The 21,742-nt window shown below is 44.7% G+C and overlaps 1 long non-coding RNA gene across 1 annotated transcript in view; it reads left to right on the forward strand.

Annotated features, from left to right (window-relative positions):
- LOC136467292 (uncharacterized) overlaps positions 1 to 21,742 on the forward strand; it is a 218,258-nt gene that overhangs the window by 194,922 nt on the left and 1,594 nt on the right. Inside the window, exons 2-4 of the long non-coding RNA XR_010761548.1 lie at positions 20,414 to 20,804; positions 20,898 to 21,040; positions 21,145 to 21,690. This is a non-coding gene — a long non-coding RNA (uncharacterized lncRNA). The remainder of the gene's footprint in view (positions 1 to 20,413; positions 20,805 to 20,897; positions 21,041 to 21,144; positions 21,691 to 21,742) is intronic.

Consider the following 21,742-nt stretch of genomic DNA (forward strand, 5'->3'; position numbering starts at 1 on the left):
CAGCTACATGTGCGAGGGTGGTCAACTATCGTGCGGTAGAACAACATGGACTAGCAAACGACAAACCTAGGAAGATGTGTACACCTATAGGTTATGAGGTCGAACCTAAGAAATTCAGCTCAGCAAACGGCCTTGGTCGAAGTTACACTTGTCTTATTTATGACAAGGCGTTACCACAAGACACCACCCTTGACACTATTTTATAGGTAAAGAATTTAAATATATTATAGAAAACAATAATTGTTTTTAATAAAATATATGTATATAATTTTAATGGGGTCAGATAAAAGTAAAAAAACTAATAAGAAAAAAATAGAATACAAATATAAAGTCGTATATTTATTTTATGACACTAAGACCTAATGCTTAAAAACATTATTATCTCGTGGAATATATATAGGTAGAAAAATAGCAATTGATACAAACACATTACTAGATTAGACCAAGTGCATTCTCTACCCGTGTAAATATGTTTGAATGTTTAATCCAAATAAACGTGGTCCTGGCCTTACTTTATCTCCATGGCCTATCATCTCTTATTGAGAAATTTCCTTATATGCATCAAAACTTATATCAATTATTTACGTGCCATTGAAAATTTATGGTTCCTAAAATGGTACAATTTTATTTCTTTTCTCCCCTCTAAGCCATTACGGTGGATTCCATCACTTTCGGCCAACATTATAGCTAGATGCAATGTTTGTTTTATGAAAAATGGTCAAAACACTCATAACTTCATTGTCTCCTTTCCTCCTTTGCCGACACAAGTAGCCTTTACCCCATCCGCATGCTGATGAACTCTGTCGACCCACATATGGTTGTGCCTCACAAGCCCGTCGCAACTGTCGCTAGTTGTGTTGTCTTCACCACCACGCTCACCACACCCTTCATAGGCCAACAATGTTACACCACGGTGCTAAATTGCAGTAGCCCCATGCCATGGCTACTACGCAGGCATGATGCCCTAAGGTTGCACCTTGTGCTCCCACATAAGTTTCCTCGTATATGTCGATGCTGCCTTAGATAAGATGATAAGCCACCTTGCCACCAAGGGGCACATATTAAATGCCAGTTGTGCGGTCGTTGTTGGTCGTCACCGCTTGATGCTCGCCTGCAGAGCCGCTTGTTCATCCACATATATTGTTTATGTGTCCTCACCACTCTACCATGTGCTAGGGTTGTCGTTTGTTGGTCCACATTGTTCCACCGCACGATAGTTGATCGCCCTCGCACATGCAACTACCACCTTCCGATCTTTATCACATGATACCATAGAAAGATTGAGATTGGTATTTAACAAGAGAGGGAGTGGGTATCACGGTTTGTGACAAGAGCAAAGTGTGTGTGGGTTTCCGTTGTATCTTTGGTAGGCTAGATTTTCATTGAGCCGAAAAGCTTCCTTCATGCAGTAGAGTCTTCTACCATCTATGCCACATGCAATGTTTAGTGATTGCATTCTGGTGAGATCGAGAGCAACCTAGTGCATTGCATCTAGAGTTTGAGCTTTGTAGCATGGTATTTAAGCAAGTGTCATTAAGAGTTACTCCTAGAAGTTTATGGCTTCCTAAATGGCTTGGGAACTTTGGGACCATAGAATACTTAAGAAGATCTTGAAGGTGCTCCGGTTGTTTTTGTTAAAGGTCTTGTAATCGTCTTGCTAAAGAGCAACTCTTTTTTTAGAATTACACCGTACAACGTAGACCTCACAACATGCATACACACTCACTCTATGAACACACATATGCAAACCCTACCTCTATGAGCACTTTCCAAGGACTGAGCTGGCAGATCTTGAAATTCACGAAGTCACCACAGGCGCTTCGCTGTCGACAGGGACGTCGCCTACCACTAAAAGCATAGTGCCGTTAAATCCTGGAATAAAACTAGAAAAATGCGAGCCCCCATGCCATGTCGAGGACTTGATCCTGAGTGGATAGGTTCCACCACAAGGAACCCAACCAACTAATCTATGATCAATCCCCGCTAAAGAGCAATTCTAGTGGAAGGATGGTAGGGAGTGGTTCTTTGGTTCTAACTAGCTCGAGATCAAACGGTGCCTTGGTAAATGAGTGGTTAAACAATAATTTCACCTCAATGTATGACCGACAAGGCAGCAAGTCATCAAATGGCAACCTTAGGTTGTAAACCTTCACCTAGTAATTATAGTGTACAAACAAAGGCTCTATTGTGTTACTTAAATATGTATGATGTTGTGACTTTTTAGTAGAAGTCATGTGCTCTAGGTTTGTATCTTTGATCATACACACACTATGTCCTACGTGTGTTAGTGGTCGACGAGCTGAGTGGTTGAAGCTTTGAACTTAGGTGGAAAAAGCGAAGAGGACTACAGTGATTATGTGCAAATCAAGAATCACACCACACGGCGATGAGACTGAGAATTAGGCGCTAGAGGCGCTCTCTTTTTCTCTATCTTTGGTCAGCCTGGTCACCTTCATACCACACACCTGTCGATGGGGAACCCTATGGGCCCCCCATAGACTGTACTATAGGGAAGTGGGCCTTGGTAACAAGGCCCACAGCCCAATCACCAAGAAGAGCACGGAGCAAAGCAACGTGCAAGACCAAAACTCCAATTCGGACTATACAAGGAAAGGCGCCCAAAGCATAGCTTAGGACTCTGACCTTGTATCTGAGTAGAACACAAACAACTCCTCTCAGCACCTGGACTATAAAGGGCTGGTGAGGATATCCCTTGTAAACGACTGAACACACCCAATACTCAAAGCAATACGACGCGAACAGGCTAACACCGAACTGGACGTAAGGTTATTACTCGACCAAGTCGAGGGCCTGAACTAGTATAAATCATGAGTCTCTTTGCGTAACCACCGAGTTCCACTATTCATCGACGCCTGAATAACTGTCCCGGGTACCCTCGTGGCAGGCTATCGGTGGTAAAACATCGACAGCTGGCACGCCAGGTAGGGGCTTTCGACGAATTTTTTCTCGAGAGCTCGGCGGACCTCGACCTCAAGATGACTTATTCGGCGGGAACAACCTTCGTCTTCGGATCCTAGATCTACGAGGCAGGCGGCGATGGCAAGCTGCGTACCTGTCTCTGAGAAGAAAAAGAATTCGACGACAAGAACAATCCCGTCGAGCAAGAACTCACCGAAAAAATAATGAAACTTTCGACTTCAAATCTAACTCGGAAAGGAGAAGAAAGCGGATACAAAACTGATTCTGAGAAGGAGATGGAGTACGACTCCGACTCGGACAAGGAGATGAAGCGCAATTCCGACTCAGACAAGAAGATGGAGCACAATTCTGACTCGAACAAGAAGATGGAGCATGACTCCAACTCGGATAAGGAGATGGAGCACAACCCCAATTCGGATGCAATTTTCAAAACAAAGGAGCCACGCCTAATTGGACTCGAAGACACAACAATGATCGTGAAGGAATACAACCCATACAACTCCAAAAAGAACTCGGGAACGTACGGACTATACAACACGGCATCAATCTACCAACACTTTACCTAAGACAAGATGAACACAGCAAGAAAAATACTCCTGGAGGGAGCACAAGAAGGGATGATCATGACAGTTACCCCACAAGACTGTGTGGTGCATTGGCCGGGTTCTTTCACCTTGAGCAAAGCCTAGACTGGCACGTACATTGAAGAATTACCTTATCAAGAGGGAAAAGAACTCGGATCCAGCTTAGAAACTACCGACAGCTCAACCAAACGAAGGATGAAGTACCGTACAAGAAGAGCTCGGAAGAAGTACACTATATACATGGTGGAGTAGTTAGAACAACCTTTGGAACCACCACAGATACCAGATATAAAATCTTCAGACGAATCAGAAGGCAACATCTCGCCGGATGAGAAAAGCGACAGCAACGAAAATGATGAGCAAAGGCTAGCAAGACTAAAGAAGAATAAATTGAAGGCTGGAAGAAGGAACAGGGCTAAACAAAGGAAGCAAATCTGGAATAAGTACAAGGCGGAACTAACGGAATACAACAGAAAGAAGGCAGAAAGAGAAGCCACAAAAAATACAAAAAGGGAAAGAATTAAAGAATTAACAAAGGAGTTGCACACCCTCATGAATAATAGAAAAACAAAGGAAGATTAGAAGAAAGAAGTTGGGGGATCAGAAAAACAACCCGGCGAAGAAGTTCCACAGGAGCCACAAGGAGAGCAACCGCCCAAAAAATCAAGCTTTCAAAGGCTAGGACCAGTAGAGAGTGCTGATGTTAATGGAAGGTAGGAACATTACTTAAAGCAACAAGAAAGAGGCAAACCAGAATTGAGCCAACACTACCAGGAAATATCAAGAAGATTTGACAAAGAAGATGACTATGGAGAGTCCGAGTTTAAAGAAGACAGGTCTTATTACAGAAGGGCAAGATCGCCAGACTACGGAAAAACGGAACCATACGACAGATTCCCTTGTTTCGCAGGAAGACTACAAACATTGAAGCTACCACACAAATTTAAACCAGCAAATCATTCCAAGTACGATGGCAAAGTAGAACCAAGACAATGGCTAAGAGTTTATTCCCAATCTATTGAGTTAGCCAAATGAGATGACGACATTAAGGCTCTATTTTTTCCAATGGCCCTCGAGGCAATGCCACTACAATGGTTTGACAAATTGAGGCCAAGATCAATCAGATATTGGGAAGACTTGCAAGAAGCTTTCTGCAACAACTTTGCAGGCATTATTACCCATCCAATGACCACAGCCGAGTTGAAAGGAGTAAGGCAAAGGAGAGGAGAAAGTCTAAGGGAATACTATAGAAGATTCGGAGAATTCAGGGCTCAAGTCCACGACATTACCGACAGAGAAGTGATAGAAGCCTTTGTGGAAGGAATCTTAGCAAACTGGCAATACAAAGACTATTTCAATGAGAACCCAAGAACAAATGAAGATTTGAAGAGGGTTGTTGAAGAGCTGATTTCATCAGAAGAAAGAACCCGGCATCGGTTTGCTAGGGACAACCCAGAAAATAGGAGACCTGATTATAGACAGCAAGACAAAAGGCCGAGGCAAGACAACATGGTGGCAACCACAGACAACACGAGAAGATACAATGACAACAGCAACGGTGGCAATTACAATGGCAACTACAACAATAACAACAGCGGGTACAACAGTAATAGCAACTATCGGAGCAACAACTACCGAGGAAGAGCACCGAAAAACATAGAGAACATGCCATGTCACATACACCCAGGAACCAGACACAAGTTAGTTGAATGCAGCACTTTTCAGCGGCAATTCATGAAGAGAGAAAATAGGAATCAAAACAACTCAGAGCAAAAGCAAGAAGAATCCAAGAAGGAGGAAAAGAAAGCTGAAGGGGATTATCAAGAACCCCAACGCCAATTAGCAGTAATATTCTCAGGTGTTCCTAACACACGAAGTTAAAGGCAAGAGAAATTAGCTCACAGAGCCATCATGGCAGCTGAACCAGCCACCCCAAGATATCTAGATTGGTCAGAGTACCCCATCCACTTCACAAGAGAAGACCAATGGACCAGTACAGCAAATGCAGGATGCTACCCGCTGGTACTGGGTCCAACTATCGCAGGAGTGGCAGTAACTAAAGTACTCATCGATGGAGGAGCCGGGCTCAACATAATTTTCACAGATACTCTCAGAAGGATGAATCTGGATTGTGAAGGACTAATGACACCAACAAGCACACCATTCTATGGAATAGTACCCGGTAGAGCAGCTATGCCACTCGGACAGATAACCCTACCAGTCACCTTTGGCACACCAGACAAATACAGGACGGAATTCATCAAATTCGAAGTTGCAGACTTTGAATCATGCTACCACGCAATACTTGGGAGACTAGCTTTAACAAAATACATGATAGTGCCACACTATCCATACCTACTACTCAAAATGCCAACAACAAAGGGCATATTATCATTGAAAGGAGATCTAAAGAAAGCACATGATTGCGACGTACAAGCAGTACAAATATCCAAAAGATTACAAGACATAAAGGAAGGAAATGAGATTGCAATACTAGCCAATGAAATGAACCCGGATGAGATTCAAATACCGGCTAAGAAGCCAAGCAACTTTGCACCACCAAAAGAAGCTGCTACCAAGACTATTGACTTGTTGACTGGTGACCCAGAGAAGACGTCAATCATCAGTGCAAATCTCGATCCCAAATAGGAACTCGCGCTCACCAACTTTCTTTGGGACAACAAAGATATCTTCGCTTGGAAGCCGGCCGACATGCCAGGGGTCCCAAGAAAGTTGGCTGAGCACATAATTGATGTGAACAAAGGGTCCAAACCCGTTAAGCAGAAGCTACGAAGATTCGCTCCAGATAGAAAATCAACAATCAAAAAAGAGATCACCAAGCTCATGGCAGCGGGATTCATCAAAGAAATAATCAACCCGAATTGGCTTGCTAACCCAGTCCTAGTAGAGAAGAAGAATTCAAAAGAATGGCGCATGTGCATTGACTACATAGACCTCAACAAACACTGCTCAAAGGATCCATATGTCCCACCAAGGATTGATCAAATCATCGACTCAACAGCAGGATCAGTCCTATTATCCTTTGTGGATTGCTATTCAGGCTATCATCAAATATCTCTAAGAGAAGAAGACCAAAGCAAGACATCATTCATTATACCCTTTGGGGCATATTGCTATAAATTAATGCCTTTTGGGCTAAAAAATGCAGGGGCAACATATCAAAGAGCAATTCAAACCTGTTTGGGGAGTCAAGTCGGAAGAAACGCAGAAGCATACATTGATGATGTAGTAATCAAGACAAAAGAACCCAAATCATTGATAGAAGACCTCGAGGAGACTTTCAAGAATCTAAAAGCGTGGCAGTGGAAGCTAAACCCCACAAAGTGTGTTTTTGGGGTCCCATCAGGACAACTACTCGGATTTCTAGTCAGCAACCGAGGAATTGAAGCAAGTACAAAGCAGGTTAAAGCCATCATGGATATGAAACCTCCAAAGAAAGTTAAAGACATACAGAAGCTTACAGGATGCATGGCAGCACTTAACAGATTCATCTCCCGACTAGGAGAAAAAGGGCTACCTTTTTTCAAATTATTGAAAAAAGCAGGAAATTTTGAATGGACAGAAGAGGCAGAAGAAGCATTCCAAAAGTTAAAAGAATACTTGGCATCATCACCAGTAATGACACCACCAAAAGGCAAAGAGGACATGATGCTATACATTACAGCAACCAAGAACGTTGTCAGCACAGCAATTGTGGTTGAGAGAGAAGAACCCGGACATGCATACAAAGTGCAGAGACCAGTCTATTACATAAGCGAAGTACTAACAGAATCAAAAGTGAGATACCCACACGTGCAAAAACTACTTTATGCAGTGTTGATATCATCAAGAAAGCTGAGACATTATTTCCATGAACACAAGATTACAGTGGTAACCAATTTTCCACTTCAAGACATTCTACGCAACAAAGATGCAACAGGTCGGATATCAAAATGGGTAGTAGAACTCGGTCCTCTCAACCTAGACTTCAAACCAAGAACAACAATCAAATCTCAAGCATTATCCGACTTCATTGCTGAATGGACAGAAATCGGTCAAAAAGAGCCCGAACCAATACTTGATCATTGGAAAATGTATTTTGATGGTTCCCTAAAGTTAGGAGGAGCCGGAGCAGGAGTGCTATTCATATCACCAGAAGGAAGATAGTTAAAGTATGTGCTACAAATACTTTGGCAGGCAACTAACAATGAAGCAGAATATGAAGCATTAATACATGGTTTAAGAGTTGCAAGCTCACTTGGGATCAAAAGGCTACTTGTCTACAGTGATTCAGCTATAGTAATCAATCAAGTCAACAAGGATTGATATTGTACAAAAGACAATATGGATGCATACTGTGCAGAAGTCAGAAAATTGGAAAAAAAATTCCAAGGACTCGAAATCCATCATGTACTAAGGGATTCCAACGTTGCAGCAGATGTGCTAGCCAAACTAGGATCAGATAGAGCAAAAGTATCACCTGGTATATTTATAGAAGAACTCACAGCCCCATCTATCAAACAATTTGGGAACATAGAAAAGGAGAAGGAGACAACAGATCCAATGGAAATAGATCAAGCAGAAGAACCAGACCAATCAAGACAGATCATGGTCATACAAAATGATTGGAGATAAACATACATTGATTTTATCAAAGAGAAGAAACTACCCGAAGACAAAGTAGAAGCAACCCGGGTTATACGAAGAAGCAAAAACTATGTTCTGGTGGGAGACAAACTATACAAAAGAGCAGCATCATCTGGAGTACTACTTAAATGTGTTCCAACAGATAAATGAAAGGAAATCTTGGATGAAATCCATTCAGGATGTTATGGAAATCATGCAGCCTCTAGGACACTGGTCGGCAAAGCATTCAGAACCAGGTTCTATTGGCCAACAGCACTCAAAGATGCAGAAGAGCTCGTCAAAACATGCAAGAATTGCCAAATGTTTGCCAGGCAATCACACATACCCGCTCATAATTTGATATGCATACCACCAGCTTGGTCGTTCTCATGCTAGGGGCTGGATCAAGTCGGACCACTCAAAAAAGCAAAAGGAGGCTTTGAATACATATTTGTGGCAATCGACAAATTTACAAAGTGGATTGAATACAAACCCTTAGTCAAATACAGTGTAGAAAAAGCAGTAGAATTCATACAAGACATCATGCACAGGTTTGGCATGCCCAACAGAATAATCATGGATCTTGGTTCACCATTTACAGCAAGAGAATTTCAATACTGGGCAAAAGATTGTGGGATAGAAATCGGCTTTGCATCAGTAGCACACCCACAGGCCAATGGACAAGTCGAAAGAGCAAATGAACTCATATTACAAGGCTTAAAACCAAGATTATATGAAGATTTGAAAGACTATGGTGGAAAATGGATCGACGAACTACCAAAAGTAGTATGGGGTTTAAGAACCTAGATCAATAGAGCCACCGGCTACTCACCTTTCTTTCTGGTCTATGGATCAGAAGCTGTACTACCAGCCGACTTGATATGGCTATCTCCAAGAATAGAACAATACGAAGAAGGCGAAGCCGAAGAAATAAGGCGGTTAGAAATTGATTCAATAGAAGAAATAAGAGACAGTGCAATAATCCAAAATGCAAGATATCAGCAAGGACTACAAAGACATTATGACAAAAGTACTCAGCCCCTGACACTAAAGCCAGGGGACTCAGTATTATGACTAATCTAGAAGAAAGATGGATGACACAAACTACTCAGTCCATGGGAAGGACCCTTCATCGTGAAAAACGCAACAGGACCCGGCACATACAAGTTGATGACTCCAGATGAAATACCAATGAAGAATACTTGGCATATCAGCCAACTCAAAAGATTCTACAATTAGTACAACATATTGTACTCAAGCTTCAAGAGAAATAAAGCAGAAATTCTTCAAGAAGAACGACTTCATATATAAGCCCTGTCCAACGGACAGAACCAACCTGTAATTAGGTTGGGGAAAAAGGAGCTTCCCTGTTAACAGCCAACCCGGAAACGGTTGCGCTACACGAGCAATTTTGTCACTCAACCGTATGGAGATGGTTTGACTGACGGCCAACGGCCAAATAGCTTCTTGTGTAAGGAGACCCAAGCTAGCATTTGTCACTCTACCATAAAAAGAGATGGTACGACTGACAGCCCTGTCCAACGGACAGAACCAACCCGTAATCGGGTTGGGGAAAAAGGGGCAGCCCTGCAGATAGCTCAACCCGGAAATGGTTGTTGCTAAATGGGCGCAATTGCTTACCTCAAGAGTTGGTATGATTGCTTACTTACCCTGCAAACAGCCAACCCAAAAACAGTTGTGCTATACAGGTCCAATCGCTTACCCCAAGAGCTGGTACGATCATTTACTACGCCCAACAAGCGGCGCTATCTACAAAAACAACTCGGTCGCCTACCCCAAGAGCGGTACGATCGACTACCTCGCCCAACAAGAAGGCATCTACAAATATACAACTCGGTCGCCAACACCAAGAGCGGTACGATTGACAACTTCACCCAACAAGCGGCACAATCAACAAAGAAAACTCGGTCGCCTACCCCAAGAGCGGTACAATCGACTACTTCACCCTAAGAGCGGTACAATCACTCCAACAACTCGGTCGCCTACCCCAAGAGAGGTACAATCGACTACTTCGCCCAAGGAGCAGCACAAGCACTACAACAACCCGGTCACCTACCCCAAGAGCGGTATGATCGACTACTTCGCCCAAGGAGCGGCACAAGCACTCCCATAACTCAGTCGCCTACCCCAAGAGCGGTACGACCAACTACTTCACCCAAGGAGCGGCACAAGCACTACAACAACCCGGTCACCTACCCCAAGAGCGGTACGATCGACTACTTCGCCCAAGGAGTGGCACAAGCACTTCAACAACTCGGTCGCCTACCACAAGAGCGGTACGACCGACTACTTCGCCCAAGGAGCGGCACAAGCACTAAAACAACCCGGTCACCTACCCCAAGAGCGGTACGATCAACTACTTCGCCAAAGGAGCAGCACAAGCACTCCAACAACTTGGTCGCCGACCCCAAGAGCAGTATAATCAAGCACTCCACACAAAGAACAAGTGCAATCAACTCTACAACTCAGTCAAGCGATTACTACACCCCAAGAGCAGAACAATCAGCAAAAAACAACTCGGCCATTTACTCCAAGAGCAGTATGGTCGACCACTTCACCCCAGAAGCAAGCACAAGTAACAAGTACAACTTAGGAGCTTACCCTCAGAACTACCCCGCCCCAAGAATGAAGCAGATCTACAGTACAAATCGGTTGATTACCCCAAGAAAAGTATAATCAACTCCGTCAACTCTACTACATCACCAAGAAGAAACAAGCTATGGCAAAGCATGAAAAAGCCACAAGGAAAGACAGGTCAAAGCCTGCTCATATCAGACAAAGACAAATTCAAAAGCAGGGCAAAGCCTGATCATATTCACATAAGCAAGTATATATTACAGGAAACCACAAGTTTATTACACAAAATGTCTAAGGAGCTAGAGGCACAGCAGGAAGCACATTCATCTGTTCTAAGATTTGGTCTGATAGACCACTAAGCTCTACTTTGGCCTCCTCCCACTGTCTTGAAAAATCAGCCGATACAGAAGCTTCAGTAATCCGCTCAAGAGGGGCATCAGGGGCAACAACCTAGACATATGAAACCACATTGTTGATGCATCGGTGAAAGCCACTCTTTACAAAATCATAAAACCGGGAAGAAAGCACTAGTATTATACCTCTAAGGCCCAAATCCCTGTCTTCTAGCCGATAGACTGAAGCAATGATTGGACTGACTGCAGCATAAAGAGCCCAGAATTGATCATGGGCAGCCTTCAACCTCCCCTACAAGTCTTGTACTGACTTCATTGCCTGAACAATATCACGATCAGCACCAGCTCTCATCAAATTCGCCTAGGCAAATAAATCCTGAGCCTCTTGCAGTTTTGAATCAGCAAGGGTACTTACAGATTCAGCATTATTTTCGGAGGTACAGAGGGTATTGACCATCTCTTCCCTCTCCTTCATCCAAACCTCTTTCTCTTTAACAAGAGCTGAAAGAGAAAGGAAACAACTCAGAAAATAAGAGAAAGAGCCTAAGATACATTAAAGCAATGAAAGGGGAACTCACCAGCTTTCTCCCTCTTCAAATTAGAGCTCTTAGTTTGAGCCTCTGCTATAGCTTTCAGAGAAGAATCTCAGACAGCATCAGCATCAGCAACCCTAGCATTGAGGGCAACCTCCATAATTCTGCGCTGCTCCTTCTCCTGAGCCAGCTCAGCACGAACCCGAGTTAACTCAGACTTAGCATTCTTCAAGTCGGCGAAAATCAGGGCAGCAGATCGCACCTCTTGAGGACCAAACAAGAGATCTTGATCTTCAACTAAAGACTATAGCAAGGAAAAATCTTATGAGAAATAAGAGATAGGGAAGAATGAAAGTAAAGAGGCAAAGAAATTTAGTACATTACCTTGAGCTTGACGCCATAAGCCTCCCATGAAGAAACCAACTCGGCCAACTGCTCAATATGGCCAAACTGAGCCATTTCCTCTCCTGGCTGAGATAGCAGAAGAGTACTCGGCCTAGATGTCGATGGCCGACTAGCATCAGCAACAGAAATAGGGGGAGGGTAATTATCAGAACCCTCGCCCACTACCACATCAACTCGAGCAGCAGCCTCGAGGGAGTACAATAGAGACGACCCAAGTGGCAGACGAGCAGCAGCAATGCCCAAGGGACTATCCACAACCCGGTGCTCCTCCTGAGAGGACACCAGAGCCCCAACATTCTGTTCCTCAACACGTGGCTCAAGAGGAGCAACACGAGGAGGAGAAGCTACAAAAAGCAGAATTATAAGTCTACAAGGATATAGAATACATAAATTATACAAGAGACAGAAAGGCAAGACAGAACAAGAGCTCACAAACAATAGATTCTTGTAAAGCTTTTTCAGCACCAAGGGCTAGAGAAGACGAGGCATCCTCAGAAGGCCTGCATTTGAAAAAGAACCCGGATTAATCAAAGACAGAAGCAAAAATTATCAGGACAAAGAGAAAAGAAGCCAGAGCTTACTTGATAACCTTCTTGAAGCTACCTGCCACCCCCAAGAAGCCAAGATTTGGAAGTGGCACATTAAACAAATCATCCTCAACCACCTCAAAGGAGGGGATTGGGATGGCCCCTAGGACAAAAGCAGATACAACTGTAACAGAAGGGGCGCAGGGTGCTGGTTCACGACTATATTGAAAAAAGCAATTCAGTTATTGTGGAAATGAGCAAAAAGACAAGCACAAGGAAATTTACAGCAGAAGACTTACGACCGAGTGGTCAAGGGGACCTCATCCTCAGTCTCCACCTCATTCAAGGCAACAGACTGACCTTCTATCAAAACAACAAACAGAGCTCGGATTAGCAAGACAAGTCAAAACAAAGCCAGGAAAACAACTTGGGAAAGGCTAAGAACAAGCTCACCTACAAGAATATTACCTGTTGAAGAAATTTGATGAGTTGAGTGTCGCCTCTTGGGCAACGACTGCTTAGAAACAGCCTCAGTTCGTCGCTCCCTAGATGACAAGATATATTGAGCAATTCTGGGATCAGGGACATACTCAACATAGGAGTGTTGACCTCCAAACAAGCCAGTGATAAACTTGGCAGAAGAACCCGGCCCGGTGGCAGCGACTACCACAGGACTAGCAACAACATCATCATCTTCATCTTTTTCTTCGGCGGGCTCTTCAACGGCAGCCTCACCACCACCAGCAACAGCTATCTCGAGCTTAAAAGCTTGGCAAAAACCCTGCAATAAGAGGTCAGGCAACAGATGCAAATCATAAACAACAAAAAAAGAACTCGGGAAGGCATACGCATACCTTAGGAGGAGGGTGAGCAGCATCATACTCGTCCACATGAGCGGGCATCATTGAGACACCAATAAGAATCCGCCCCAACCGTTCAAGGATGACTTCTTCAGACAACTCGGCATCTAGAATAAGCCAAGAAGGATCTGAAGAACCAGTGTACTCAAAACCAAAATGCACCCTCTGCATAAGAGGCTGCACCCAGCGACGCAAAAAACTAGCAACTATGCAGTTACCAGTTAAGCTCAACTGCTGCAAAACCTTAACTCGGGCGAGTACAGGCTTGAGAGTAGCAGTTTTAGCAGCAGAAAGCTTATCCTTCCAAATAGGTAAAGCACTCGGAGTCACAGAAAGATCAGAAGAAAAAGAAGGAGCCGGTTTTGGGACATAAAACCATTTTTCAGCCCAATCTTTAACAGAATCAGAAAGAGTAAGAGAAGGAAAAGTCACCCCTTGACGGGTTTGAATAAGGCAGCAACCAAAGAGGGGAGGATTCTTAGAATCAGAGAGCCGCATATGAAAGAAGTAGCGGAAAAGAAGAAAACAAGGTGGAATTCCAAGAAAAACTTCACAAAAATGTGTGAAAGCAGATAGAAAAAGAACCCCGTTTGGGGTAAGATGATGAACTTGAATATGATAAGATCCAAGAAACTCTAACAAGAAGTCAGACGGGGGATAACAGAGCCCCGCCCACACAAAAGGAACAAAAAGAACAGACTGATCAGGAGAAGGAGACGGAATCAAATGCTCACCAGGGGAAGAGAAATTAGAAAGAAATTTCTCCTGGATGAGCCCGTGGGCAACCAGCAAGTCCAGCTCCGCCTCCTGCGTCGTTGGCTTCGGGAATAGCTTCTACATCCGCCTCATAGCCATGAATTCGGGATTGTCAATTTGCTTAAGAGTTTTCTCCTCATCAACAAACTCACCCTTGCCCTTGTTCTTCACCATTAATCGAAAGCAAGGGCCAGATGCAGTAGCAGCAGCAACAAGAGATTTGAGGCGGCGGATGCAATGCTAGGGTTTTTCTCAGCAACGAGGATTAAGGAATCTTTCATCGCAAAGGCAAGTGGAGCAACAGTAACAGGGCAGTCATTTTTATAAAGGGAAAAATACACGGCCCACGCGACCCAAGTGAAAACGGTCACCAAAAATTACCGTTACAGCAATAATTACAGTACGCACCAGAGAAGAGCAACGGTCCGTTCACACCACAACGGCTATCAATCCGTTCCCAAGAAAGTTATTGAGAAAATAATATACTACAAGTCGGGTACGTTTACACAGAGGCAACCAAAACAAAAAGAGCTCGGACACATCTCCAAACAAGTCGGACAACACCTCAGACAATATAATCTTTTATTCCTCTGATCAAGAAGATACTGGGATTACAACAGAGTACAAGATCTGATAAATTCAACAAAGAAAGCAAAGGAGATCATTCTAGAGTGGCAGCAAAGAACCTAGTGGAATTAGAGGTTGCAACCCTCCGCACCAAGATTCGATATAACTAGCAGAATAAACACAACCTAGATACATCACAACTACAGAGGATGAAGCAAATCCTGGGTTATGAACAGGGAGACAACCAAGTTCTGAATGAGCACACTGATATAGTTACCTCCAAACCAAGACCAGCAAACGACAAAGTCCAAAGGAGTACAAATCAAGAACCTTCTACCGGCTTCTTCTCAACAAAAAAGAACCCGGAGAAGGCTCGGGGGCTGCAAGTACCCACCACAGAAAAGCACATTTTTAATTTTCTGACCCTCCAGCTTTTTGTACCAAAAAACAAGAGGCTCGGGGGCTACACTCAACAAAAATTGCACTCGCTGCACTCTAAGGAAAAGAACTCGGAGGACATCAAGACAGAAAGACCCTCTAGCTTTTTGTGCCAAACAGCTGAGGCTCGGGGGCTGCACTCACTGAGTGCACTTTTTTCAGCAAAAGTGTACATCAGTCAGAAGAGGAATCAAAGAAGACCACTCAAGATTTCACTTCAAGAAGAACCCGGATCAAGTCTACAACAACTCGGCCCTTGAAGCTCAATCATGAAATGCTCGGGGGCTTGTCGATGGGGAACCCTATAGGCCCCCCATAGACCGTACTATAGGGAAGTGGGCCTTGGTAACAAGGCCCACAGCCCAATCGCCAAGAAGAGCACGGAGCAAAGCAACGTGCAAGACCAAAACTCCAATTCGGACTATACAAGGAAAGGCGCCCGAAGCATAGCTTAGGACTCTAACCTTGTATCCGAGTAGAACACAAACAACTCCTCTCAGCACCTGAACTATAAAGGGCTAGTGAGGATATCCCTTGTAAATGACTGAACACACCCAATACTCAAAGCAATACAACGCGAACAGGCTAACGCCGAACTGGACGTAAGGTTATTACTTGACCAAGTCGATGGCCTGAACCAGTATAAATCGTGAGTCTCTTTGCGTAACCGCCGAGTTCCACTATTCGCCGAAGCCCGAACAACTGTCCCGGGTACCCCCGTGGTAGGCTATCGGTGGTAAAACATCGACAACACCTTTCTTTCCGTTCACTTCTTATCTGGGCCACTTTAGTTATTCATAATAGAAGAATCATGATGCTTTCATATGAGTCCAGTAGGGGTTGCATTGCCAGAAAGCGAGGCGAGCTTGAACACCTCGTTTTAGTATTAGTAGTAGGTGTGATAGATAGCCAAGGAATAGAAGAGTTGACAAGAGGTGGCAGTGGCACCAAGAACGGAATGGACTATGACAACGAATTAGTTTTTTTATTTTGTCATACCATGCATCAATCCAACTTCAATTAAGGAATAAGAAAAGTTAAAAAGGATAATTGTCTTTTCACGTTGGAGACAATAGACATATGATAGGATAGACACGACACATAAATAAAGAGATGTAATATATAACATTGAAACTAATAATTTATACTCTCTTTATTTTAGATTAATATCTCTATCTCTATCCCTGTCTCCATCCCTATCCCTATCCCTGCAACTAAAAAGCAGCGATAGTTTTCGTCCACCCGGCTAATCACAGCGTGTCGTGCGGCCAATGACTCCGCTCGGCACCTCTTCTTCTCTGTAAAAAAAGGAAAGTCCCTAATCTCCGCTCGCAATTTCATCCACCGGTCTCGCTCCCGTCCTCATCCTCGCCCCGCTCCTCATGCCTGCGGTGGCCGCCACGCCCGTCGCTTGCGATCTCGCGGGGCTTTTTACATATTTACCATTATTACGATCGCCACTTACAGGAATCGCACTCTTAGAATGGCGCTTACAAATTTAGCTGTTTTAGTTCGCACTCCTTTCATTTTTACCACTTTCGCCTATGTGGCACGCCAGCTCGTGCTGACACGCTGGCACCGGCATGGGAAATGACCCCGCTGCCCCTGGCCATCTTTCAATTAGACGCGCCGTTGCCCTCTCCCTTTTCCCCCTGCCCATTTCGTTCGCCGCCGCCTCCTTCCTCTGCCCGCCCGTCGCCCCCATCCTACTCGTCTCCACCGCCATGGCTACCACGGATGGCAACCATGTCTCATAGGGCAGAGTCATCCAGCTCGAGTAGGCCGGCGAGGAGGCTGAGTTCCACGGTCGCTAGGTTTGTGGCCTATCCGGTTGGTACAGAAACAGGGCTCCCCTTGATTGTCTGCCCCGATTACAAGCTCGCTCGTGTGATTGAGCTTCGCGTGGTGCAGGACACTCGAAACAAGGGCCGCAGCTTCTTCAAATGCCCTAGAAACGGGGTGAGTTTTGGTGATTTTCCTTTTTCCTTCATTCTAGCCCTAGCTTGTCTTATTTATTTCTTTTTTTGCACAATCCGCAGCTCTGTAGCTTCTATAGGTTCTAGAAGGCTTATTTTGATGAATTGGTCGACAAGAAGATCATCAGGATCTACTGCGAGGAGATTGAGGAACTGGTGGAAGAGGGAGGAGAAGAGCACAGTGAAGGCGCCCATCTAGGGGTGGAGGGCTTGAAGGACCTGAAGACTGAGGCACTAGAGAAGAAGCTTGAGAAGATGATGTCAAAAATGAACTATGTCATTGTTTGTCTTGTGGTTGTTGTGTTTGGAGTAGTTTTCAAATCTATGATGACCTGATGTAGTGACTTTGTATGACAATGAACCCTTTTATTTCAATGAAATTGGTTGTCCAGTATGCTTGAATGAATGAGCAGTTGGAATTGTGCATTCTCAGTTTCAAATGAATGAGCAGTTGGAGTTGTTTTTAGTGAATGAGCAGTTACAACCAACTTGTAATGAAAAAGAGCAACTGCAAGCTGACATTGAAATAGGGGCTAATTGTTTGCCATTACATTACATAAATAAGATGTTCTTGACATTCAAATAGGGGCTGGTTTTCCATCACATAACTTAGATGTTCTTCACTACCAAAATAAGGGCACCATGCTTACTGTTTTTGTGCCCATTTAAGTACATAACATAAATTACATGCCATTGAACACAAAAGTTCCAGATCATTGCATAAAAGACCATCCATGGTCACTTGGCCTTGGCCTTGCCCTTCCCCTTGTCCTTCTCTCCATTCTTCTTAGGTGGTGGAGTTTTCTTCACTTTAGTTGCTAACTGCTTCCTCCTTGGTGTAATTTTCTTCACAGGCTCAGGTTGGACTTCATCTTGTGCAAACAGTGCCCTGTTATAGGAAAAAACATATTTAGTTACCAGCATAGTTTCAATTAACCATCTTAAAGAAGATGAAATGAGTACCTTCTAATTGGTGTTTCTAGTAGAACATCTTCCAAAGCCATTAGTTCCAGGCCTCCTTCTTCTTCCCTTGCTGCTGTAAATTCATTTCTTGTAGCTTCCATTTCCTCCCTTGCTGCTGCTTCTGCTAGTTCCCTTGCTGCTTCTGCCTTTATTTGTGCTTCCAGGGCCTCCCTCTTAGCTTTTGCTGATGCTTCTCTTGCCAATGCTGCTCTTGTTCTTGGAGTTAGTGCTTCATCACCACCAGATGTCTTGGCCTTCTTCCTCCCAACCTTAGCTGGTTTCTTCTTACTTGCTCTCTTCCTACAAAGTGTAGGGTCAGTGGTTATCATTTACAAAAAAAACAAAAACAAGTAAATCACAGTTAGAAGGCACATTTTCTTTGTTCTAGTGTGGGGACACTTTCAGCTACTAGCCCTGTGACCATACTCTTTACAGTTTGGGCACCTGACTTGCCTAGTTGCTTTGCTTCCTATCTCCCTTGCTGGTTTCATCCTATTTTTCCTCAATCTTCCAGGCTCTTTCTTTTTCTGTAGTGGAGGGTGGACTTTGTACCCCTTGGCCACCTCAGGCCATTGATTCCTATCAGTGATGCTTGGAATTATACTTGCATATGCTGCTTGAAACTTGGCCACAGAATAATAGTTGTCCACAAAGGATCCCATGTCAGGGTTCCTCATGCTGGTGATAACTGTCAGTGCATGTGGACATGGTTTACCAGTTAGTTGCCACTGCCTGCAAGTGCAAATTTTCTGAGGTAAGTACACAACATGCCTTCTAACTTCTTCATCTTTGTACACCTCAGTGGCCTCAGCTTCAGTAGGGTGGCCTTTGGAAACATGCATGTGACCTAGTCCCCTGGAGGCAGCATTGAGCTGATAGATGACAGCAGGCAATATACCAGGAGACAATGCCTACACTCATATCAGGATTGTCCCTGTCCCATTCATACAGTGGCTCTTCATGAGCAATGTCATCAACATCAACAGCTGCTGCATTCATGTCTTCATGCATCTATGCTGACATAGCTGGAATTGGCACCTCTTGTGTACCATGTTCTTCCTCTCTTGCCTCAGCTTCCTTGAATCCCGTAGCCTCATATATCTGATCCTCATCAACAAGCTGTGTAGCAGTACCATCATCTTTAGGGTTCTCTTGAATGGTTAGAATGCTCCAATCAACTACTACTACATGTTGTTCATCATGGGGGTGGGGCGCTACAAGTATCACCATAGCCTTCAACATCATTAGGCTCTGCACTATGTTTATTAGTCACACCAGAGACACATCTAGCTCTAGAAGCAGCTGAACTAGCATTGTCATTACACACACCTTTCTTGACAACATCAACTGTAAGAAAAGCCACCCTCTCATTCCAGTGGTCCTTAATCATTTGTTGCACATGTTCATCCCTCCTAAGCTTCCACTCAGAGCCAGTCTCTTGGTCTACAACCCAGACTGCAAGTGTTTGAGAAGGCCCCCAGATAGTCTTTGTTGATAAATCATCATGGAATTTAGCAAGAGAATAATGATCGTTCCTATCAAACCAGATGTCATGCTGCTGATCTGCCATGTCCACTGGACCATATTCATCAGCAACATATGGACCAACCTTAACAACTAGCCTAAATACACTGCCAGGATCGATCCTGGCATCATCATAGACATAGAAAAACATGAGCAAGTACAGACTAAGTACTACACACCTACTGTGGTAAAGTGCATACTAAGGAGGGCAATCACCGATGGCCATTGCGATACGGATCAGATGAAGACGTACTACATCAATCGCCTATGAAGAAAATAGCAGAGCAAGACAAAATCAGCGAACATTAACCTAATCCCTAACCCTACTCGGCGCGGGCTCTGTGTCCCAGTTACGAAGTAGGGCACGTACCTTCGATCCGTCGATGATGGATGTGCCGAAGAACACCAAGGTTGCCGTTCGTGATGGCCGTGGCGGTGGAGACGAGCAGGATGGGGGCGGCGGGCGGGCAGAGGAAGGAGGCGGCGGCGAACGAAATGGGGAGATGGAAAAGAGAGAGGGCAACGGCGCGTCTAATTGAAAGATAGCCAGGGGCAGCGGGGTTATTTTCCGTGCCGGTGCCAGCGTGTTAGCACGAGCTGGCGTGCCATATAGATGAAAGTGGTAAAAATAAAAGGAACGCGAACTAAAACGGTTAAATTTGTAAGCGTCATTTTAAAAGTACGATTTCTGTAAGTGGATATCGTAATAATAGTAAATATGTAAAAGCCCGATGCCGCGAGTCAAAAGGCGATGCGTTGGCAGGTGGCACCAATCTCGCGATCCCGCTCCAATCACAACTCCCTCACGCGCACGCCCACGCAGCTACCTTCTCGCCCACGCCTCCCTCCCTGCCGCTCGCCGTTCGCGCCGTTGTCCTCGCCCATCAGGACCCGCGCCGTTGACCTCGTCGTTTGCGCCCGCACAGTCGTCCTCGCTCCTCCCCGATCTGCGTCCTCGCCCCGCTCCGATCCGCCCTGCGCCATCGACCTCGCCGTTCGTTCCCGCGTCGTCGACCCCCGAGCGAGCGAACTCCCCCGCTCCATCGCTCTCCCGGAGATTTACACGGCGCCGACATGTGGGGCCACTTTCCCCAGCGCTAGCACGCGAAGTCGCGAAAGCCCTCGTCCTCGCCGCTCAGATCCAGCAAGGGCAGGTGTCCTGTTTGGAACTTTCCATCACCGAATTTCACGGAGCTCTGATCGTTTCCCCGGCCGTCTCACCGCAGTCGATTTCGTGCGGCCTGCAGGCTTCTGGGAAGGACAGCCCCAACGGCGTGTTGCAGGTCAGTCCGCTGTCGTCATTGCCGTCGGAGCATCTGCCTGCTGATCCGGTAGATCTAGGTGCTCAACCTCAACGTCGAAGGCCTGTTGGTTTCTTTTCTTGATCATGGTAATTTTCCTTAATTTCAATCTACGTATTAATGTGCCTTAACTGGACTGATGAATGAATGGCACTAACAGTTTGCTGCTCCTACTTTATTTTTGCTTCGTCAGATGCACTGGTGAGACGAAACAGTGACTTTGCCGTGTGCCACAGGCACTCGGCAAAGACCAAAAAATATTCGGCAAAGGCTTTGCCGAGTGTAACACTCGGCAAACAACACACGACATGTAAAGTGTCGGCAAACAGCTATTTGCCGAGTGTTTTTTATCGCGCACTCGGCAAATGGTTTGCCGAGTGTACGATAAAATACACTCGGCAAAGAATATGACACTCGGCAAAGCCTTCGATTCCGGTAGTGACTCTGCTAGCTAGCTGTTCGTTAATTTGGTTTTGAGAAAGATAAACTGGCAGCAGAGATGATATGTTCCATGTGCATATTTCCTGGGAGGAGTTCTTCAAAGGATCATGTGATTCATTGTTTCCCAACTGATATCTGGAAGATTTGATGAAATTGCAGATCAAGCAATGGTTTTTTTTCTCAACATGTGAAATACCATGTTAGCATCAGGGCTTGGGTTGGGAAATAACAGTTTGGTCATCAGGGCTTGGGTTGAGAAATAACAGTTTGATTTGGAAAATTAACTGGTACAAATCAGGTTAGTAAACTTTTTTTGTAAATAACATATTGGTTCAGAAAATTGGTTGAGT

Source organism: Miscanthus floridulus, chromosome 7 (assembly GCF_019320115.1).
Source record: "Miscanthus floridulus cultivar M001 chromosome 7, ASM1932011v1, whole genome shotgun sequence".
In the NCBI taxonomy this organism is placed as follows: Eukaryota; Viridiplantae; Streptophyta; class Magnoliopsida; order Poales; family Poaceae; genus Miscanthus; species Miscanthus floridulus.